The 22,430-nt window shown below is 46.4% G+C and overlaps 14 non-coding genes across 14 annotated transcripts; all 14 read right to left on the minus strand.

The window, feature by feature from the left end:
* Window positions 1-895: 895 nt before the first annotated feature.
* Window positions 896-1,080, minus strand: LOC142266507 (U2 spliceosomal RNA). Its single transcript, XR_012732582.1, has one exon. It is a non-coding gene; the product is annotated as a U2 spliceosomal RNA (small nuclear RNA).
* A 1,592-nt stretch (window positions 1,081-2,672) lies between these two features.
* LOC142266526 (U2 spliceosomal RNA) lies at window positions 2,673-2,863 on the minus strand. Its single transcript, XR_012732596.1, has one exon. It is a non-coding gene; the product is annotated as a U2 spliceosomal RNA (small nuclear RNA).
* Window positions 2,864-4,250: 1,387 nt separating this feature from the next.
* LOC142266527 (U2 spliceosomal RNA) lies at window positions 4,251-4,441 on the minus strand. Its single transcript, XR_012732597.1, has one exon. It is a non-coding gene; the product is annotated as a U2 spliceosomal RNA (small nuclear RNA).
* Window positions 4,442-5,828: 1,387 nt separating this feature from the next.
* On the minus strand, window positions 5,829-6,019 carry LOC142266528 (U2 spliceosomal RNA). Its single transcript, XR_012732598.1, has one exon. It is a non-coding gene; the product is annotated as a U2 spliceosomal RNA (small nuclear RNA).
* A 1,387-nt stretch (window positions 6,020-7,406) lies between these two features.
* Window positions 7,407-7,597, minus strand: LOC142266529 (U2 spliceosomal RNA). Its single transcript, XR_012732599.1, has one exon. It is a non-coding gene; the product is annotated as a U2 spliceosomal RNA (small nuclear RNA).
* A 1,387-nt stretch (window positions 7,598-8,984) lies between these two features.
* On the minus strand, window positions 8,985-9,175 carry LOC142266530 (U2 spliceosomal RNA). The gene has a single exon (XR_012732600.1). It is a non-coding gene; the product is annotated as a U2 spliceosomal RNA (small nuclear RNA).
* Window positions 9,176-10,562: 1,387 nt separating this feature from the next.
* LOC142266531 (U2 spliceosomal RNA) lies at window positions 10,563-10,753 on the minus strand. The gene has a single exon (XR_012732601.1). It is a non-coding gene; the product is annotated as a U2 spliceosomal RNA (small nuclear RNA).
* A 1,387-nt stretch (window positions 10,754-12,140) lies between these two features.
* On the minus strand, window positions 12,141-12,331 carry LOC142266532 (U2 spliceosomal RNA). Its single transcript, XR_012732602.1, has one exon. It is a non-coding gene; the product is annotated as a U2 spliceosomal RNA (small nuclear RNA).
* A 1,387-nt stretch (window positions 12,332-13,718) lies between these two features.
* On the minus strand, window positions 13,719-13,909 carry LOC142266533 (U2 spliceosomal RNA). Its single transcript, XR_012732603.1, has one exon. It is a non-coding gene; the product is annotated as a U2 spliceosomal RNA (small nuclear RNA).
* A 1,387-nt stretch (window positions 13,910-15,296) lies between these two features.
* On the minus strand, window positions 15,297-15,487 carry LOC142266535 (U2 spliceosomal RNA). The gene has a single exon (XR_012732604.1). It is a non-coding gene; the product is annotated as a U2 spliceosomal RNA (small nuclear RNA).
* A 1,387-nt stretch (window positions 15,488-16,874) lies between these two features.
* LOC142266537 (U2 spliceosomal RNA) lies at window positions 16,875-17,065 on the minus strand. The gene has a single exon (XR_012732606.1). It is a non-coding gene; the product is annotated as a U2 spliceosomal RNA (small nuclear RNA).
* A 1,387-nt stretch (window positions 17,066-18,452) lies between these two features.
* LOC142266538 (U2 spliceosomal RNA) lies at window positions 18,453-18,643 on the minus strand. The gene has a single exon (XR_012732607.1). It is a non-coding gene; the product is annotated as a U2 spliceosomal RNA (small nuclear RNA).
* A 1,387-nt stretch (window positions 18,644-20,030) lies between these two features.
* On the minus strand, window positions 20,031-20,221 carry LOC142266539 (U2 spliceosomal RNA). Its single transcript, XR_012732608.1, has one exon. It is a non-coding gene; the product is annotated as a U2 spliceosomal RNA (small nuclear RNA).
* Window positions 20,222-21,608: 1,387 nt separating this feature from the next.
* LOC142266540 (U2 spliceosomal RNA) lies at window positions 21,609-21,799 on the minus strand. The gene has a single exon (XR_012732609.1). It is a non-coding gene; the product is annotated as a U2 spliceosomal RNA (small nuclear RNA).
* Window positions 21,800-22,430: the final 631 nt, after the last annotated feature.

Consider the following 22,430-nt stretch of genomic DNA (forward strand, 5'->3'; position numbering starts at 1 on the left):
CCACCCAAAGAACAACTTCTTCTGCGCAGCTTGTTTTCTAGGCAGCAGCGCTATTGTGATGTCATCGGGGGGCATTGTGACAAGCCGCCAGTGTTCCGTCTCTTCATGTTGTGCACAGTTCAAACGGAAAATACATCAACAGGCAGACTACAGAAAAGCTTACTATCAAAGGTTAGAGGGGGGCTTTCTCAGAGGGCTTTTTACAGTTTTTCTATTCCCAATTAGCCGTTTAAGTGTACTTATTGAAAGTAGTAATTCTTTCATAGGCCGCCCTTTCTTAGTATTTGACGTTCCTTATATTGCGGTATGAGGCTTCGCAGTAGGTTGCAAACATTCATCACCCATGACTGTCCCCAATTGAGCTCAGAAGCTCAATGTCTATCATGACCTCTCTTTTAGAATGTCCAAGAGCAAGCAAACTATTCCTCCAGGAGAGGGCGCCAACAGACTACTAAAGAGATCATCATTACTCAAAGAAAACCCCAAAAACCAATGCATGATAGGAATAAACAGGTAACTTTCTTTGGAGTGGAAGCGGAGAGATCGCACCAGATGCCAATTCTAGATCTTATCACACCTGTGGTCACTGCAGCAGCAGGTGAATCCACTTTGTCCAAAAGGGATCTATTCCATTCAATTGCAAATGATCTAGATAAGACAGAGAACTGCAGCACGGGGACATAGCCGAGTTGGTCAGGTTGAGTGGTGATGAGTTTGCTATTTGGATGAATAAAGAAAGTCAAAAGTGTGAAAGATAAAAAACAAAAGGAGGAAGTGTGAAAAGTGAATGGGCCAAATTGAGGTGCATATGAAGACGTATGCTTTCTTCCAATTCATTAAATCGGGCTAATATGAATCAGGTGAATTGAGTTCTGCTTTTGGAAACTGGGTTAAGAAGGGGTGCACCGTTCCTGGAGGTACTGCAATACCAGGTCAATGCGTGGAGTGGACAGAGCAAGCTCTTTTTCCATCTCCCTGTTCTAAAAATCCATTTAATATATGGTCCCCAGATAGGGGACGTATCAGATATTAAACTGATAAGAACAGATGAGATTTCATCCGCAAATTTCAGAAAACGGTCATCGGCCACCACACAAAAGCGCAGTGCCGCAGGTGATCGCCTCCCGAGCCCAGGAACCACCAGCCATAAGGGGACGTAAGCACCAAAAGGCGCAACAATCCCCGAGGCCGGCGATTGTGCAAGCCCGGGCCCCTCCCAGCCAAGACCAAGGCAAACCCAATGAAGGGACTACACTTGATCTTAGCCAAAAGGCCGAGAAGCGATAACCAGAATTGGTTTGGGCCTCGAGTGGCACCCTGGCCTATGCCGGACACATCTTAGGGAGAGAGAGCGAGAGGGAGACAAACCCACGCCTACACAAGACATTTTGTCACCCAAGCCAACCCTTGAAAAGGCTGCTTTGCAGAGCAAAAACAAGAAGAATGGTGCGTTTTGCAGCCGCCGCCCACTGCAATGAATCTGAATAACTCCTCCTTTAGGGCGCAAGCAACTCCCCTCCCCCTTGCAGTCTTTCCAATTCACGATACAAAAAGACGGACAGGACAGGTTGCCTGACTTTCCGTCACTGCCACCCTTTGCCATCCTTACCCGTAGAAAGCCCTTTCATCATCCCCAAACCCTAATCTTTTCCCTTTCCTTCCCAGCCCCCAAACCCTGCCCTCTGTACCTTTCTCACCACCCGCTTCCCTTCTCCTGTCATCCCCCTACCACCCGGGAAAAAAAGAGATTGCCCCCTCCTTCCACTAGCCCACCCTCCCACCCAAAGAACAACTTCTTCTGCGCAGCTTGTTTTCTAGGCAGCAGCGCTATTGTGATGTCATCGGGGGGCATTGTGACAAGCCGCCAGTGTTCCGTCTCTTCATGTTGTGCACAGTTCAAACGGAAAATACATCAACAGGCAGACTACAGAAAAGCTTACTATCAAAGGTTAGAGGGGGGCTTTCTCAGAGGGCTTTTTACAGTTTTTCTATTCCCAATTAGCCGTTTAAGTGTACTTATTGAAAGTAGTAATTCTTTCATAGGCCGCCCTTTCTTAGTATTTGACGTTCCTTATATTGCGGTATGAGGCTTCGCAGTAGGTTGCAAACATTCATCACCCATGACTGTCCCCAATTGAGCTCAGAAGCTCAATGTCTATCATGACCTCTCTTTTAGAATGTCCAAGAGCAAGCAAACTATTCCTCCAGGAGAGGGCGCCAACAGACTACTAAAGAGATCATCATTACTCAAAGAAAACCCCAAAAACCAATGCATGATAGGAATAAACAGGTAACTTTCTTTGGAGTGGAAGCGGAGAGATCGCACCAGATGCCAATTCTAGATCTTATCACACCTGTGGTCACTGCAGCAGCAGGTGAATCCACTTTGTCCAAAAGGGATCTATTCCATTCAATTGCAAATGATCTAGATAAGACAGAGAACTGCAGCACGGGGACATAGCCGAGTTGGTCAGGTTGAGTGGTGATGAGTTTGCTATTTGGATGAATAAAGAAAGTCAAAAGTGTGAAAGATAAAAAACAAAAGGAGGAAGTGTGAAAAGTGAATGGGCCAAATTGAGGTGCATATGAAGACGTATGCTTTCTTCCAATTCATTAAATCGGGCTAATATGAATCAGGTGAATTGAGTTCTGCTTTTGGAAACTGGGTTAAGAAGGGGTGCACCGTTCCTGGAGGTACTGCAATACCAGGTCAATGCGTGGAGTGGACAGAGCAAGCTCTTTTTCCATCTCCCTGTTCTAAAAATCCATTTAATATATGGTCCCCAGATAGGGGACGTATCAGATATTAAACTGATAAGAACAGATACTACACTTGATCTTAGCCAAAAGGCCGAGAAGCGATAACCAGAATTGGTTTGGGCCTCGAGTGGCACCCTGGCCTATGCCGGACACATCTTAGGGAGAGAGAGCGAGAGGGAGACAAACCCACGCCTACACAAGACATTTTGTCACCCAAGCCAACCCTTGAAAAGGCTGCTTTGCAGAGCAAAAACAAGAAGAATGGTGCGTTTTGCAGCCGCCGCCCACTGCAATGAATCTGAATAACTCCTCCTTTAGGGCGCAAGCAACTCCCCTCCCCCTTGCAGTCTTTCCAATTCACGATACAAAAAGACGGACAGGACAGGTTGCCTGACTTTCCGTCACTGCCACCCTTTGCCATCCTTACCCGTAGAAAGCCCTTTCATCATCCCCAAACCCTAATCTTTTCCCTTTCCTTCCCAGCCCCCAAACCCTGCCCTCTGTACCTTTCTCACCACCCGCTTCCCTTCTCCTGTCATCCCCCTACCACCCGGGAAAAAAAGAGATTGCCCCCTCCTTCCACTAGCCCACCCTCCCACCCAAAGAACAACTTCTTCTGCGCAGCTTGTTTTCTAGGCAGCAGCGCTATTGTGATGTCATCGGGGGGCATTGTGACAAGCCGCCAGTGTTCCGTCTCTTCATGTTGTGCACAGTTCAAACGGAAAATACATCAACAGGCAGACTACAGAAAAGCTTACTATCAAAGGTTAGAGGGGGGCTTTCTCAGAGGGCTTTTTACAGTTTTTCTATTCCCAATTAGCCGTTTAAGTGTACTTATTGAAAGTAGTAATTCTTTCATAGGCCGCCCTTTCTTAGTATTTGACGTTCCTTATATTGCGGTATGAGGCTTCGCAGTAGGTTGCAAACATTCATCACCCATGACTGTCCCCAATTGAGCTCAGAAGCTCAATGTCTATCATGACCTCTCTTTTAGAATGTCCAAGAGCAAGCAAACTATTCCTCCAGGAGAGGGCGCCAACAGACTACTAAAGAGATCATCATTACTCAAAGAAAACCCCAAAAACCAATGCATGATAGGAATAAACAGGTAACTTTCTTTGGAGTGGAAGCGGAGAGATCGCACCAGATGCCAATTCTAGATCTTATCACACCTGTGGTCACTGCAGCAGCAGGTGAATCCACTTTGTCCAAAAGGGATCTATTCCATTCAATTGCAAATGATCTAGATAAGACAGAGAACTGCAGCACGGGGACATAGCCGAGTTGGTCAGGTTGAGTGGTGATGAGTTTGCTATTTGGATGAATAAAGAAAGTCAAAAGTGTGAAAGATAAAAAACAAAAGGAGGAAGTGTGAAAAGTGAATGGGCCAAATTGAGGTGCATATGAAGACGTATGCTTTCTTCCAATTCATTAAATCGGGCTAATATGAATCAGGTGAATTGAGTTCTGCTTTTGGAAACTGGGTTAAGAAGGGGTGCACCGTTCCTGGAGGTACTGCAATACCAGGTCAATGCGTGGAGTGGACAGAGCAAGCTCTTTTTCCATCTCCCTGTTCTAAAAATCCATTTAATATATGGTCCCCAGATAGGGGACGTATCAGATATTAAACTGATAAGAACAGATACTACACTTGATCTTAGCCAAAAGGCCGAGAAGCGATAACCAGAATTGGTTTGGGCCTCGAGTGGCACCCTGGCCTATGCCGGACACATCTTAGGGAGAGAGAGCGAGAGGGAGACAAACCCACGCCTACACAAGACATTTTGTCACCCAAGCCAACCCTTGAAAAGGCTGCTTTGCAGAGCAAAAACAAGAAGAATGGTGCGTTTTGCAGCCGCCGCCCACTGCAATGAATCTGAATAACTCCTCCTTTAGGGCGCAAGCAACTCCCCTCCCCCTTGCAGTCTTTCCAATTCACGATACAAAAAGACGGACAGGACAGGTTGCCTGACTTTCCGTCACTGCCACCCTTTGCCATCCTTACCCGTAGAAAGCCCTTTCATCATCCCCAAACCCTAATCTTTTCCCTTTCCTTCCCAGCCCCCAAACCCTGCCCTCTGTACCTTTCTCACCACCCGCTTCCCTTCTCCTGTCATCCCCCTACCACCCGGGAAAAAAAGAGATTGCCCCCTCCTTCCACTAGCCCACCCTCCCACCCAAAGAACAACTTCTTCTGCGCAGCTTGTTTTCTAGGCAGCAGCGCTATTGTGATGTCATCGGGGGGCATTGTGACAAGCCGCCAGTGTTCCGTCTCTTCATGTTGTGCACAGTTCAAACGGAAAATACATCAACAGGCAGACTACAGAAAAGCTTACTATCAAAGGTTAGAGGGGGGCTTTCTCAGAGGGCTTTTTACAGTTTTTCTATTCCCAATTAGCCGTTTAAGTGTACTTATTGAAAGTAGTAATTCTTTCATAGGCCGCCCTTTCTTAGTATTTGACGTTCCTTATATTGCGGTATGAGGCTTCGCAGTAGGTTGCAAACATTCATCACCCATGACTGTCCCCAATTGAGCTCAGAAGCTCAATGTCTATCATGACCTCTCTTTTAGAATGTCCAAGAGCAAGCAAACTATTCCTCCAGGAGAGGGCGCCAACAGACTACTAAAGAGATCATCATTACTCAAAGAAAACCCCAAAAACCAATGCATGATAGGAATAAACAGGTAACTTTCTTTGGAGTGGAAGCGGAGAGATCGCACCAGATGCCAATTCTAGATCTTATCACACCTGTGGTCACTGCAGCAGCAGGTGAATCCACTTTGTCCAAAAGGGATCTATTCCATTCAATTGCAAATGATCTAGATAAGACAGAGAACTGCAGCACGGGGACATAGCCGAGTTGGTCAGGTTGAGTGGTGATGAGTTTGCTATTTGGATGAATAAAGAAAGTCAAAAGTGTGAAAGATAAAAAACAAAAGGAGGAAGTGTGAAAAGTGAATGGGCCAAATTGAGGTGCATATGAAGACGTATGCTTTCTTCCAATTCATTAAATCGGGCTAATATGAATCAGGTGAATTGAGTTCTGCTTTTGGAAACTGGGTTAAGAAGGGGTGCACCGTTCCTGGAGGTACTGCAATACCAGGTCAATGCGTGGAGTGGACAGAGCAAGCTCTTTTTCCATCTCCCTGTTCTAAAAATCCATTTAATATATGGTCCCCAGATAGGGGACGTATCAGATATTAAACTGATAAGAACAGATACTACACTTGATCTTAGCCAAAAGGCCGAGAAGCGATAACCAGAATTGGTTTGGGCCTCGAGTGGCACCCTGGCCTATGCCGGACACATCTTAGGGAGAGAGAGCGAGAGGGAGACAAACCCACGCCTACACAAGACATTTTGTCACCCAAGCCAACCCTTGAAAAGGCTGCTTTGCAGAGCAAAAACAAGAAGAATGGTGCGTTTTGCAGCCGCCGCCCACTGCAATGAATCTGAATAACTCCTCCTTTAGGGCGCAAGCAACTCCCCTCCCCCTTGCAGTCTTTCCAATTCACGATACAAAAAGACGGACAGGACAGGTTGCCTGACTTTCCGTCACTGCCACCCTTTGCCATCCTTACCCGTAGAAAGCCCTTTCATCATCCCCAAACCCTAATCTTTTCCCTTTCCTTCCCAGCCCCCAAACCCTGCCCTCTGTACCTTTCTCACCACCCGCTTCCCTTCTCCTGTCATCCCCCTACCACCCGGGAAAAAAAGAGATTGCCCCCTCCTTCCACTAGCCCACCCTCCCACCCAAAGAACAACTTCTTCTGCGCAGCTTGTTTTCTAGGCAGCAGCGCTATTGTGATGTCATCGGGGGGCATTGTGACAAGCCGCCAGTGTTCCGTCTCTTCATGTTGTGCACAGTTCAAACGGAAAATACATCAACAGGCAGACTACAGAAAAGCTTACTATCAAAGGTTAGAGGGGGGCTTTCTCAGAGGGCTTTTTACAGTTTTTCTATTCCCAATTAGCCGTTTAAGTGTACTTATTGAAAGTAGTAATTCTTTCATAGGCCGCCCTTTCTTAGTATTTGACGTTCCTTATATTGCGGTATGAGGCTTCGCAGTAGGTTGCAAACATTCATCACCCATGACTGTCCCCAATTGAGCTCAGAAGCTCAATGTCTATCATGACCTCTCTTTTAGAATGTCCAAGAGCAAGCAAACTATTCCTCCAGGAGAGGGCGCCAACAGACTACTAAAGAGATCATCATTACTCAAAGAAAACCCCAAAAACCAATGCATGATAGGAATAAACAGGTAACTTTCTTTGGAGTGGAAGCGGAGAGATCGCACCAGATGCCAATTCTAGATCTTATCACACCTGTGGTCACTGCAGCAGCAGGTGAATCCACTTTGTCCAAAAGGGATCTATTCCATTCAATTGCAAATGATCTAGATAAGACAGAGAACTGCAGCACGGGGACATAGCCGAGTTGGTCAGGTTGAGTGGTGATGAGTTTGCTATTTGGATGAATAAAGAAAGTCAAAAGTGTGAAAGATAAAAAACAAAAGGAGGAAGTGTGAAAAGTGAATGGGCCAAATTGAGGTGCATATGAAGACGTATGCTTTCTTCCAATTCATTAAATCGGGCTAATATGAATCAGGTGAATTGAGTTCTGCTTTTGGAAACTGGGTTAAGAAGGGGTGCACCGTTCCTGGAGGTACTGCAATACCAGGTCAATGCGTGGAGTGGACAGAGCAAGCTCTTTTTCCATCTCCCTGTTCTAAAAATCCATTTAATATATGGTCCCCAGATAGGGGACGTATCAGATATTAAACTGATAAGAACAGATACTACACTTGATCTTAGCCAAAAGGCCGAGAAGCGATAACCAGAATTGGTTTGGGCCTCGAGTGGCACCCTGGCCTATGCCGGACACATCTTAGGGAGAGAGAGCGAGAGGGAGACAAACCCACGCCTACACAAGACATTTTGTCACCCAAGCCAACCCTTGAAAAGGCTGCTTTGCAGAGCAAAAACAAGAAGAATGGTGCGTTTTGCAGCCGCCGCCCACTGCAATGAATCTGAATAACTCCTCCTTTAGGGCGCAAGCAACTCCCCTCCCCCTTGCAGTCTTTCCAATTCACGATACAAAAAGACGGACAGGACAGGTTGCCTGACTTTCCGTCACTGCCACCCTTTGCCATCCTTACCCGTAGAAAGCCCTTTCATCATCCCCAAACCCTAATCTTTTCCCTTTCCTTCCCAGCCCCCAAACCCTGCCCTCTGTACCTTTCTCACCACCCGCTTCCCTTCTCCTGTCATCCCCCTACCACCCGGGAAAAAAAGAGATTGCCCCCTCCTTCCACTAGCCCACCCTCCCACCCAAAGAACAACTTCTTCTGCGCAGCTTGTTTTCTAGGCAGCAGCGCTATTGTGATGTCATCGGGGGGCATTGTGACAAGCCGCCAGTGTTCCGTCTCTTCATGTTGTGCACAGTTCAAACGGAAAATACATCAACAGGCAGACTACAGAAAAGCTTACTATCAAAGGTTAGAGGGGGGCTTTCTCAGAGGGCTTTTTACAGTTTTTCTATTCCCAATTAGCCGTTTAAGTGTACTTATTGAAAGTAGTAATTCTTTCATAGGCCGCCCTTTCTTAGTATTTGACGTTCCTTATATTGCGGTATGAGGCTTCGCAGTAGGTTGCAAACATTCATCACCCATGACTGTCCCCAATTGAGCTCAGAAGCTCAATGTCTATCATGACCTCTCTTTTAGAATGTCCAAGAGCAAGCAAACTATTCCTCCAGGAGAGGGCGCCAACAGACTACTAAAGAGATCATCATTACTCAAAGAAAACCCCAAAAACCAATGCATGATAGGAATAAACAGGTAACTTTCTTTGGAGTGGAAGCGGAGAGATCGCACCAGATGCCAATTCTAGATCTTATCACACCTGTGGTCACTGCAGCAGCAGGTGAATCCACTTTGTCCAAAAGGGATCTATTCCATTCAATTGCAAATGATCTAGATAAGACAGAGAACTGCAGCACGGGGACATAGCCGAGTTGGTCAGGTTGAGTGGTGATGAGTTTGCTATTTGGATGAATAAAGAAAGTCAAAAGTGTGAAAGATAAAAAACAAAAGGAGGAAGTGTGAAAAGTGAATGGGCCAAATTGAGGTGCATATGAAGACGTATGCTTTCTTCCAATTCATTAAATCGGGCTAATATGAATCAGGTGAATTGAGTTCTGCTTTTGGAAACTGGGTTAAGAAGGGGTGCACCGTTCCTGGAGGTACTGCAATACCAGGTCAATGCGTGGAGTGGACAGAGCAAGCTCTTTTTCCATCTCCCTGTTCTAAAAATCCATTTAATATATGGTCCCCAGATAGGGGACGTATCAGATATTAAACTGATAAGAACAGATACTACACTTGATCTTAGCCAAAAGGCCGAGAAGCGATAACCAGAATTGGTTTGGGCCTCGAGTGGCACCCTGGCCTATGCCGGACACATCTTAGGGAGAGAGAGCGAGAGGGAGACAAACCCACGCCTACACAAGACATTTTGTCACCCAAGCCAACCCTTGAAAAGGCTGCTTTGCAGAGCAAAAACAAGAAGAATGGTGCGTTTTGCAGCCGCCGCCCACTGCAATGAATCTGAATAACTCCTCCTTTAGGGCGCAAGCAACTCCCCTCCCCCTTGCAGTCTTTCCAATTCACGATACAAAAAGACGGACAGGACAGGTTGCCTGACTTTCCGTCACTGCCACCCTTTGCCATCCTTACCCGTAGAAAGCCCTTTCATCATCCCCAAACCCTAATCTTTTCCCTTTCCTTCCCAGCCCCCAAACCCTGCCCTCTGTACCTTTCTCACCACCCGCTTCCCTTCTCCTGTCATCCCCCTACCACCCGGGAAAAAAAGAGATTGCCCCCTCCTTCCACTAGCCCACCCTCCCACCCAAAGAACAACTTCTTCTGCGCAGCTTGTTTTCTAGGCAGCAGCGCTATTGTGATGTCATCGGGGGGCATTGTGACAAGCCGCCAGTGTTCCGTCTCTTCATGTTGTGCACAGTTCAAACGGAAAATACATCAACAGGCAGACTACAGAAAAGCTTACTATCAAAGGTTAGAGGGGGGCTTTCTCAGAGGGCTTTTTACAGTTTTTCTATTCCCAATTAGCCGTTTAAGTGTACTTATTGAAAGTAGTAATTCTTTCATAGGCCGCCCTTTCTTAGTATTTGACGTTCCTTATATTGCGGTATGAGGCTTCGCAGTAGGTTGCAAACATTCATCACCCATGACTGTCCCCAATTGAGCTCAGAAGCTCAATGTCTATCATGACCTCTCTTTTAGAATGTCCAAGAGCAAGCAAACTATTCCTCCAGGAGAGGGCGCCAACAGACTACTAAAGAGATCATCATTACTCAAAGAAAACCCCAAAAACCAATGCATGATAGGAATAAACAGGTAACTTTCTTTGGAGTGGAAGCGGAGAGATCGCACCAGATGCCAATTCTAGATCTTATCACACCTGTGGTCACTGCAGCAGCAGGTGAATCCACTTTGTCCAAAAGGGATCTATTCCATTCAATTGCAAATGATCTAGATAAGACAGAGAACTGCAGCACGGGGACATAGCCGAGTTGGTCAGGTTGAGTGGTGATGAGTTTGCTATTTGGATGAATAAAGAAAGTCAAAAGTGTGAAAGATAAAAAACAAAAGGAGGAAGTGTGAAAAGTGAATGGGCCAAATTGAGGTGCATATGAAGACGTATGCTTTCTTCCAATTCATTAAATCGGGCTAATATGAATCAGGTGAATTGAGTTCTGCTTTTGGAAACTGGGTTAAGAAGGGGTGCACCGTTCCTGGAGGTACTGCAATACCAGGTCAATGCGTGGAGTGGACAGAGCAAGCTCTTTTTCCATCTCCCTGTTCTAAAAATCCATTTAATATATGGTCCCCAGATAGGGGACGTATCAGATATTAAACTGATAAGAACAGATACTACACTTGATCTTAGCCAAAAGGCCGAGAAGCGATAACCAGAATTGGTTTGGGCCTCGAGTGGCACCCTGGCCTATGCCGGACACATCTTAGGGAGAGAGAGCGAGAGGGAGACAAACCCACGCCTACACAAGACATTTTGTCACCCAAGCCAACCCTTGAAAAGGCTGCTTTGCAGAGCAAAAACAAGAAGAATGGTGCGTTTTGCAGCCGCCGCCCACTGCAATGAATCTGAATAACTCCTCCTTTAGGGCGCAAGCAACTCCCCTCCCCCTTGCAGTCTTTCCAATTCACGATACAAAAAGACGGACAGGACAGGTTGCCTGACTTTCCGTCACTGCCACCCTTTGCCATCCTTACCCGTAGAAAGCCCTTTCATCATCCCCAAACCCTAATCTTTTCCCTTTCCTTCCCAGCCCCCAAACCCTGCCCTCTGTACCTTTCTCACCACCCGCTTCCCTTCTCCTGTCATCCCCCTACCACCCGGGAAAAAAAGAGATTGCCCCCTCCTTCCACTAGCCCACCCTCCCACCCAAAGAACAACTTCTTCTGCGCAGCTTGTTTTCTAGGCAGCAGCGCTATTGTGATGTCATCGGGGGGCATTGTGACAAGCCGCCAGTGTTCCGTCTCTTCATGTTGTGCACAGTTCAAACGGAAAATACATCAACAGGCAGACTACAGAAAAGCTTACTATCAAAGGTTAGAGGGGGGCTTTCTCAGAGGGCTTTTTACAGTTTTTCTATTCCCAATTAGCCGTTTAAGTGTACTTATTGAAAGTAGTAATTCTTTCATAGGCCGCCCTTTCTTAGTATTTGACGTTCCTTATATTGCGGTATGAGGCTTCGCAGTAGGTTGCAAACATTCATCACCCATGACTGTCCCCAATTGAGCTCAGAAGCTCAATGTCTATCATGACCTCTCTTTTAGAATGTCCAAGAGCAAGCAAACTATTCCTCCAGGAGAGGGCGCCAACAGACTACTAAAGAGATCATCATTACTCAAAGAAAACCCCAAAAACCAATGCATGATAGGAATAAACAGGTAACTTTCTTTGGAGTGGAAGCGGAGAGATCGCACCAGATGCCAATTCTAGATCTTATCACACCTGTGGTCACTGCAGCAGCAGGTGAATCCACTTTGTCCAAAAGGGATCTATTCCATTCAATTGCAAATGATCTAGATAAGACAGAGAACTGCAGCACGGGGACATAGCCGAGTTGGTCAGGTTGAGTGGTGATGAGTTTGCTATTTGGATGAATAAAGAAAGTCAAAAGTGTGAAAGATAAAAAACAAAAGGAGGAAGTGTGAAAAGTGAATGGGCCAAATTGAGGTGCATATGAAGACGTATGCTTTCTTCCAATTCATTAAATTGGGCTAATATGAATCAGGTGAATTGAGTTCTGCTTTTGGAAACTGGGTTAAGAAGGGGTGCACCGTTCCTGGAGGTACTGCAATACCAGGTCAATGCGTGGAGTGGACAGAGCAAGCTCTTTTTCCATCTCCCTGTTCTAAAAATCCATTTAATATATGGTCCCCAGATAGGGGACGTATCAGATATTAAACTGATAAGAACAGATACTACACTTGATCTTAGCCAAAAGGCCGAGAAGCGATAACCAGAATTGGTTTGGGCCTCGAGTGGCACCCTGGCCTATGCCGGACACATCTTAGGGAGAGAGAGCGAGAGGGAGACAAACCCACGCCTACACAAGACATTTTGTCACCCAAGCCAACCCTTGAAAAGGCTGCTTTGCAGAGCAAAAACAAGAAGAATGGTGCGTTTTGCAGCCGCCGCCCACTGCAATGAATCTGAATAACTCCTCCTTTAGGGCGCAAGCAACTCCCCTCCCCCTTGCAGTCTTTCCAATTCACGATACAAAAAGACGGACAGGACAGGTTGCCTGACTTTCCGTCACTGCCACCCTTTGCCATCCTTACCCGTAGAAAGCCCTTTCATCATCCCCAAACCCTAATCTTTTCCCTTTCCTTCCCAGCCCCCAAACCCTGCCCTCTGTACCTTTCTCACCACCCGCTTCCCTTCTCCTGTCATCCCCCTACCACCCGGGAAAAAAAGAGATTGCCCCCTCCTTCCACTAGCCCACCCTCCCACCCAAAGAACAACTTCTTCTGCGCAGCTTGTTTTCTAGGCAGCAGCGCTATTGTGATGTCATCGGGGGGCATTGTGACAAGCCGCCAGTGTTCCGTCTCTTCATGTTGTGCACAGTTCAAACGGAAAATACATCAACAGGCAGACTACAGAAAAGCTTACTATCAAAGGTTAGAGGGGGGCTTTCTCAGAGGGCTTTTTACAGTTTTTCTATTCCCAATTAGCCGTTTAAGTGTACTTATTGAAAGTAGTAATTCTTTCATAGGCCGCCCTTTCTTAGTATTTGACGTTCCTTATATTGCGGTATGAGGCTTCGCAGTAGGTTGCAAACATTCATCACCCATGACTGTCCCCAATTGAGCTCAGAAGCTCAATGTCTATCATGACCTCTCTTTTAGAATGTCCAAGAGCAAGCAAACTATTCCTCCAGGAGAGGGCGCCAACAGACTACTAAAGAGATCATCATTACTCAAAGAAAACCCCAAAAACCAATGCATGATAGGAATAAACAGGTAACTTTCTTTGGAGTGGAAGCGGAGAGATCGCACCAGATGCCAATTCTAGATCTTATCACACCTGTGGTCACTGCAGCAGCAGGTGAATCCACTTTGTCCAAAAGGGATCTATTCCATTCAATTGCAAATGATCTAGATAAGACAGAGAACTGCAGCACGGGGACATAGCCGAGTTGGTCAGGTTGAGTGGTGATGAGTTTGCTATTTGGATGAATAAAGAAAGTCAAAAGTGTGAAAGATAAAAAACAAAAGGAGGAAGTGTGAAAAGTGAATGGGCCAAATTGAGGTGCATATGAAGACGTATGCTTTCTTCCAATTCATTAAATCGGGCTAATATGAATCAGGTGAATTGAGTTCTGCTTTTGGAAACTGGGTTAAGAAGGGGTGCACCGTTCCTGGAGGTACTGCAATACCAGGTCAATGCGTGGAGTGGACAGAGCAAGCTCTTTTTCCATCTCCCTGTTCTAAAAATCCATTTAATATATGGTCCCCAGATAGGGGACGTATCAGATATTAAACTGATAAGAACAGATACTACACTTGATCTTAGCCAAAAGGCCGAGAAGCGATAACCAGAATTGGTTTGGGCCTCGAGTGGCACCCTGGCCTATGCCGGACACATCTTAGGGAGAGAGAGCGAGAGGGAGACAAACCCACGCCTACACAAGACATTTTGTCACCCAAGCCAACCCTTGAAAAGGCTGCTTTGCAGAGCAAAAACAAGAAGAATGGTGCGTTTTGCAGCCGCCGCCCACTGCAATGAATCTGAATAACTCCTCCTTTAGGGCGCAAGCAACTCCCCTCCCCCTTGCAGTCTTTCCAATTCACGATACAAAAAGACGGACAGGACAGGTTGCCTGACTTTCCGTCACTGCCACCCTTTGCCATCCTTACCCGTAGAAAGCCCTTTCATCATCCCCAAACCCTAATCTTTTCCCTTTCCTTCCCAGCCCCCAAACCCTGCCCTCTGTACCTTTCTCACCACCCGCTTCCCTTCTCCTGTCATCCCCCTACCACCCGGGAAAAAAAGAGATTGCCCCCTCCTTCCACTAGCCCACCCTCCCACCCAAAGAACAACTTCTTCTGCGCAGCTTGTTTTCTAGGCAGCAGCGCTATTGTGATGTCATCGGGGGGCATTGTGACAAGCCGCCAGTGTTCCGTCTCTTCATGTTGTGCACAGTTCAAACGGAAAATACATCAACAGGCAGACTACAGAAAAGCTTACTATCAAAGGTTAGAGGGGGGCTTTCTCAGAGGGCTTTTTACAGTTTTTCTATTCCCAATTAGCCGTTTAAGTGTACTTATTGAAAGTAGTAATTCTTTCATAGGCCGCCCTTTCTTAGTATTTGACGTTCCTTATATTGCGGTATGAGGCTTCGCAGTAGGTTGCAAACATTCATCACCCATGACTGTCCCCAATTGAGCTCAGAAGCTCAATGTCTATCATGACCTCTCTTTTAGAATGTCCAAGAGCAAGCAAACTATTCCTCCAGGAGAGGGCGCCAACAGACTACTAAAGAGATCATCATTACTCAAAGAAAACCCCAAAAACCAATGCATGATAGGAATAAACAGGTAACTTTCTTTGGAGTGGAAGCGGAGAGATCGCACCAGATGCCAATTCTGGATCTTATCACACCTGTGGTCACTGCAGCAGCAGGTGAATCCACTTTGTCCAAAAGGGATCTATTCCATTCAATTGCAAATGATCTAGATAAGACAGAGAACTGCAGCACGGGGACATAGCCGAGTTGGTCAGGTTGAGTGGTGATGAGTTTGCTATTTGGATGAATAAAGAAAGTCAAAAGTGTGAAAGATAAAAAACAAAAGGAGGAAGTGTGAAAAGTGAATGGGCCAAATTGAGGTGCATATGAAGACGTATGCTTTCTTCCAATTCATTAAATCGGGCTAATATGAATCAGGTGAATTGAGTTCTGCTTTTGGAAACTGGGTTAAGAAGGGGTGCACCGTTCCTGGAGGTACTGCAATACCAGGTCAATGCGTGGAGTGGACAGAGCAAGCTCTTTTTCCATCTCCCTGTTCTAAAAATCCATTTAATATATGGTCCCCAGATAGGGGACGTATCAGATATTAAACTGATAAGAACAGATACTACACTTGATCTTAGCCAAAAGGCCGAGAAGCGATAACCAGAATTGGTTTGGGCCTCGAGTGGCACCCTGGCCTATGCCGGACACATCTTAGGGAGAGAGAGCGAGAGGGAGACAAACCCACGCCTACACAAGACATTTTGTCACCCAAGCCAACCCTTGAAAAGGCTGCTTTGCAGAGCAAAAACAAGAAGAATGGTGCGTTTTGCAGCCGCCGCCCACTGCAATGAATCTGAATAACTCCTCCTTTAGGGCGCAAGCAACTCCCCTCCCCCTTGCAGTCTTTCCAATTCACGATACAAAAAGACGGACAGGACAGGTTGCCTGACTTTCCGTCACTGCCACCCTTTGCCATCCTTACCCGTAGAAAGCCCTTTCATCATCCCCAAACCCTAATCTTTTCCCTTTCCTTCCCAGCCCCCAAACCCTGCCCTCTGTACCTTTCTCACCACCCGCTTCCCTTCTCCTGTCATCCCCCTACCACCCGGGAAAAAAAGAGATTGCCCCCTCCTTCCACTAGCCCACCCTCCCACCCAAAGAACAACTTCTTCTGCGCAGCTTGTTTTCTAGGCAGCAGCGCTATTGTGATGTCATCGGGGGGCATTGTGACAAGCCGCCAGTGTTCCGTCTCTTCATGTTGTGCACAGTTCAAACGGAAAATACATCAACAGGCAGACTACAGAAAAGCTTACTATCAAAGGTTAGAGGGGGGCTTTCTCAGAGGGCTTTTTACAGTTTTTCTATTCCCAATTAGCCGTTTAAGTGTACTTATTGAAAGTAGTAATTCTTTCATAGGCCGCCCTTTCTTAGTATTTGACGTTCCTTATATTGCGGTATGAGGCTTTGCAGTAGGTTGCAAACATTCATCACCCATGACTGTCCCCAATTGAGCTCAGAAGCTCAATGTCTATCATGACCTCTCTTTTAGAATGTCCAAGAGCAAGCAAACTATTCCTCCAGGAGAGGGCGCCAACAGACTACTAAAGAGATCATCATTACTCAAAGAAAACCCCAAAAACCAATGCATGATAGGAATAAACAGGTAACTTTCTTTGGAGTGGAAGCGGAGAGATCGCACCAGATGCCAATTCTGGATCTTATCACACCTGTGGTCACTGCAGCAGCAGGTGAATCCACTTTGTCCAAAAGGGATCTATTCCATTCAATTGCAAATGATCTAGATAAGACAGAGAACTGCAGCACGGGGACATAGCCGAGTTGGTCAGGTTGAGTGGTGATGAGTTTGCTATTTGGATGAATAAAGAAAGTCAAAAGTGTGAAAGATAAAAAACAAAAGGAGGAAGTGTGAAAAGTGAATGGGCCAAATTGAGGTGCATATGAAGACGTATGCTTTCTTCCAATTCATTAAATCGGGCTAATATGAATCAGGTGAATTGAGTTCTGCTTTTGGAAACTGGGTTAAGAAGGGGTGCACCGTTCCTGGAGGTACTGCAATACCAGGTCAATGCGTGGAGTGGACAGAGCAAGCTCTTTTTCCATCTCCCTGTTCTAAAAATCCATTTAATATATGGTCCCCAGATAGGGGACGTATCAGATATTAAACTGATAAGAACAGATACTACACTTGATCTTAGCCAAAAGGCCGAGAAGCGATAACCAGAATTGGTTTGGGCCTCGAGTGGCACCCTGGCCTATGCCGGACACATCTTAGGGAGAGAGAGCGAGAGGGAGACAAACCCACGCCTACACAAGACATTTTGTCACCCAAGCCAACCCTTGAAAAGGCTGCTTTGCAGAGCAAAAACAAGAAGAATGGTGCGTTTTGCAGCCGCCGCCCACTGCAATGAATCTGAATAACTCCTCCTTTAGGGCGCAAGCAACTCCCCTCCCCCTTGCAGTCTTTCCAATTCACGATACAAAAAGACGGACAGGACAGGTTGCCTGACTTTCCGTCACTGCCACCCTTTGCCATCCTTACCCGTAGAAAGCCCTTTCATCATCCCCAAACCCTAATCTTTTCCCTTTCCTTCCCAGCCCCCAAACCCTGCCCTCTGTACCTTTCTCACCACCCGCTTCCCTTCTCCTGTCATCCCCCTACCACCCGGGAAAAAAAGAGATTGCCCCCTCCTTCCACTAGCCCACCCTCCCACCCAAAGAACAACTTCTTCTGCGCAGCTTGTTTTCTAGGCAGCAGCGCTATTGTGATGTCATCGGGGGGCATTGTGACAAGCCGCCAGTGTTCCGTCTCTTCATGTTGTGCACAGTTCAAACGGAAAATACATCAACAGGCAGACTACAGAAAAGCTTACTATCAAAGGTTAGAGGGGGGCTTTCTCAGAGGGCTTTTTACAGTTTTTCTATTCCCAATTAGCCGTTTAAGTGTACTTATTGAAAGTAGTAATTCTTTCATAGGCCGCCCTTTCTTAGTATTTGACGTTCCTTATATTGCGGTATGAGGCTTCGCAGTAGGTTGCAAACATTCATCACCCATGACTGTCCCCAATTGAGCTCAGAAGCTCAATGTCTATCATGACCTCTCTTTTAGAATGTCCAAGAGCAAGCAAACTATTCCTCCAGGAGAGGGCGCCAACAGACTACTAAAGAGATCATCATTACTCAAAGAAAACCCCAAAAACCAATGCATGATAGGAATAAACAGGTAACTTTCTTTGGAGTGGAAGCGGAGAGATCGCACCAGATGCCAATTCTAGATCTTATCACACCTGTGGTCACTGCAGCAGCAGGTGAATCCACTTTGTCCAAAAGGGATCTATTCCATTCAATTGCAAATGATCTAGATAAGACAGAGAACTGCAGCACGGGGACATAGCCGAGTTGGTCAGGTTGAGTGGTGATGAGTTTGCTATTTGGATGAATAAAGAAAGTCAAAAGTGTGAAAGATAAAAAACAAAAGGAGGAAGTGTGAAAAGTGAATGGGCCAAATTGAGGTGCATATGAAGACGTATGCTTTCTTCCAATTCATTAAATCGGGCTAATATGAATCAGGTGAATTGAGTTCTGCTTTTGGAAACTGGGTTAAGAAGGGGTGCACCGTTCCTGGAGGTACTGCAATACCAGGTCAATGCGTGGAGTGGACAGAGCAAGCTCTTTTTCCATCTCCCTGTTCTAAAAATCCATTTAATATATGGTCCCCAGATAGGGGACGTATCAGATATTAAACTGATAAGAACAGATACTACACTTGATCTTAGCCAAAAGGCCGAGAAGCGATAACCAGAATTGGTTTGGGCCTCGAGTGGCACCCTGGCCTATGCCGGACACATCTTAGGGAGAGAGAGCGAGAGGGAGACAAACCCACGCCTACACAAGACATTTTGTCACCCAAGCCAACCCTTGAAAAGGCTGCTTTGCAGAGCAAAAACAAGAAGAATGGTGCGTTTTGCAGCCGCCGCCCACTGCAATGAATCTGAATAACTCCTCCTTTAGGGCGCAAGCAACTCCCCTCCCCCTTGCAGTCTTTCCAATTCACGATACAAAAAGACGGACAGGACAGGTTGCCTGACTTTCCGTCACTGCCACCCTTTGCCATCCTTACCCGTAGAAAGCCCTTTCATCATCCCCAAACCCTAATCTTTTCCCTTTCCTTCCCAGCCCCCAAACCCTGCCCTCTGTACCTTTCTCACCACCCGCTTCCCTTCTCCTGTCATCCCCCTACCACCCGGGAAAAAAAGAGATTGCCCCCTCCTTCCACTAGCCCACCCTCCCACCCAAAGAACAACTTCTTCTGCGCAGCTTGTTTTCTAGGCAGCAGCGCTATTGTGATGTCATCGGGGGGCATTGTGACAAGCCGCCAGTGTTCCGTCTCTTCATGTTGTGCACAGTTCAAACGGAAAATACATCAACAGGCAGACTACAGAAAAGCTTACTATCAAAGGTTAGAGGGGGGCTTTCTCAGAGGGCTTTTTACAGTTTTTCTATTCCCAATTAGCCGTTTAAGTGTACTTATTGAAAGTAGTAATTCTTTCATAGGCCGCCCTTTCTTAGTATTTGACGTTCCTTATATTGCGGTATGAGGCTTCGCAGTAGGTTGCAAACATTCATCACCCATGACTGTCCCCAATTGAGCTCAGAAGCTCAATGTCTATCATGACCTCTCTTTTAGAATGTCCAAGAGCAAGCAAACTATTCCTCCAGGAGAGGGCGCCAACAGACTACTAAAGAGATCATCATTACTCAAAGAAAACCCCAAAAACCAATGCATGATAGGAATAAACAGGTAACTTTCTTTGGAGTGGAAGCGGAGAGATCGCACCAGATGCCAATTCTAGATCTTATCACACCTGTGGTCACTGCAGCAGCAGGTGAATCCACTTTGTCCAAAAGGGATCTATTCCATTCAATTGCAAATGATCTAGATAAGACAGAGAACTGCAGCACGGGGACATAGCCGAGTTGGTCAGGTTGAGTGGTGATGAGTTTGCTATTTGGATGAATAAAGAAAGTCAAAAGTGTGAAAGATAAAAAACAAAAGGAGGAAGTGTGAAAAGTGAATGGGCCAAATTGAGGTGCATATGAAGACGTATGCTTTCTTCCAATTCATTAAATCGGGCTAATATGAATCAGGTGAATTGAGTTCTGCTTTTGGAAACTGGGTTAAGAAGGGGTGCACCGTTCCTGGAGGTACTGCAATACCAGGTCAATGCGTGGAGTGGACAGAGCAAGCTCTTTTTCCATCTCCCTGTTCTAAAAATCCATTTAATATATGGTCCCCAGATAGGGGACGTATCAGATATTAAACTGATAAGAACAGATACTACACTTGATCTTAGCCAAAAGGCCGAGAAGCGATAACCAGAATTGGTTTGGGCCTCGAGTGGCACCCTGGCCTATGCCGGACACATCTTAGGGAGAGAGAGCGAGAGGGAGACAAACCCACGCCTACACAAGACATTTTGTCACCCAAGCCAACCCTTGAAAAGGCTGCTTTGCAGAGCAAAAACAAGAAGAATGGTGCGTTTTGCAGCCGCCGCCCACTGCAATGAATCTGAATAACTCCTCCTTTAGGGCGCAAGCAACTCCCCTCCCCCTTGCAGTCTTTCCAATTCACGATACAAAAAGACGGACAGGACAGGTTGCCTGACTTTCCGTCACTGCCACCCTTTGCCATCCTTACCCGTAGAAAGCCCTTTCATCATCCCCAAACCCTAATCTTTTCCCTTTCCTTCCCAGCCCCCAAACCCTGCCCTCTGTACCTTTCTCACCACCCGCTTCCCTTCTCCTGTCATCCCCCTACCACCCGGGAAAAAAAGAGATTGCCCCCTCCTTCCACTAGCCCACCCTCCCACCCAAAGAACAACTTCTTCTGCGCAGCTTGTTTTCTAGGCAGCAGCGCTATTGTGATGTCATCGGGGGGCATTGTGACAAGCCGCCAGTGTTCCGTCTCTTCATGTTGTGCACAGTTCAAACGGAAAATACATCAACAGGCAGACTACAGAAAAGCTTACTATCAAAGGTTAGAGGGGGGCTTTCTCAGAGGGCTTTTTACAGTTTTTCTATTCCCAATTAGCCGTTTAAGTGTACTTATTGAAAGTAGTAATTCTTTCATAGGCCGCCCTTTCTTAGTATTTGACGTTCCTTATATTGCGGTATGAGGCTTCGCAGTAGGTTGCAAACATTCATCACCCATGACTGTCCCCAATTGAGCTCAGAAGCTCAATGTCTATCATGACCTCTCTTTTAGAATGTCCAAGAGCAAGCAAACTATTCCTCCAGGAGAGGGCGCCAACAGACTACTAAAGAGATCATCATTACTCAAAGAAAACCCCAAAAACCAATGCATGATAGGAATAAACAGGTAACTTTCTTTGGAGTGGAAGCGGAGAGATCGCACCAGATGCCAATTCTAGATCTTATCACACCTGTGGTCACTGCAGCAGCAGGTGAATCCACTTTGTCCAAAAGGGATCTATTCCATTCAATTGCAAATGATCTAGATAAGACAGAGAACTGCAGCACGGGGACATAGCCGAGTTGGTCAGGTTGAGTGGTGATGAGTTTGCTATTTGGATGAATAAAGAAAGTCAAAAGTGTGAAAGATAAAAAACAAAAGGAGGAAGTGTGAAAAGTGAATGGGCCAAATTGAGGTGCATATGAAGACGTATGCTTTCTTCCAATTCATTAAATCGGGCTAATATGAATCAGGTGAATTGAGTTCTGCTTTTGGAAACTGGGTTAAGAAGGGGTGCACCGTTCCTGGAGGTACTGCAATACCAGGTCAATGCGTGGAGTGGACAGAGCAAGCTCTTTTTCCATCTCCCTGTTCTAAAAATCCATTTAATATATGGTCCCCAGATAGGGGACGTATCAGATATTAAACTGATAAGAACAGATACTACACTTGATCTTAGCCAAAAGGCCGAGAAGCGATAACCAGAATTGGTTTGGGCCTCGAGTGGCACCCTGGCCTATGCCGGACACATCTTAGGGAGAGAGAGCGAGAGGGAGACAAACCCACGCCTACACAAGACATTTTGTCACCCAAGCCAACCCTTGAAAAGGCTGCTTTGCAGAGCAAAAACAAGAAGAATGGTGCGTTTTGCAGCCGCCGCCCACTGCAATGAATCTGAATAACTCCTCCTTTAGGGCGCAAGCAACTCCCCTCCCCCTTGCAGTCTTTCCAATTCACGATACAAAAAGACGGACAGGACAGGTTGCCTGACTTTCCGTCACTGCCACCCTTTGCCATCCTTACCCGTAGAAAGCCCTTTCATCATCCCCAAACCCTAATCTTTTCCCTTTCCTTCCCAGCCCCCAAACCCTGCCCTCTGTACCTTTCTCACCACCCGCTTCCCTTCTCCTGTCATCCCCCTACCACCCGGGAAAAAAAGAGATTGCCCCCTCCTTCCACTAGCCCACCCTCCCACCCAAAGAACAACTTCTTCTGCGCAGCTTGTTTTCTAGGCAGCAGCGCTATTGTGATGTCATCGGGGGGCATTGTGACAAGCCGCCAGTGTTCCGTCTCTTCATGTTGTGCACAGTTCAAACGGAAAATACATCAA

The sequence above is a fragment of the Anomaloglossus baeobatrachus genome, unplaced genomic scaffold, assembly GCF_048569485.1.
Source record: "Anomaloglossus baeobatrachus isolate aAnoBae1 unplaced genomic scaffold, aAnoBae1.hap1 Scaffold_2862, whole genome shotgun sequence".
Taxonomy (NCBI): domain Eukaryota; kingdom Metazoa; phylum Chordata; class Amphibia; order Anura; family Aromobatidae; genus Anomaloglossus; species Anomaloglossus baeobatrachus.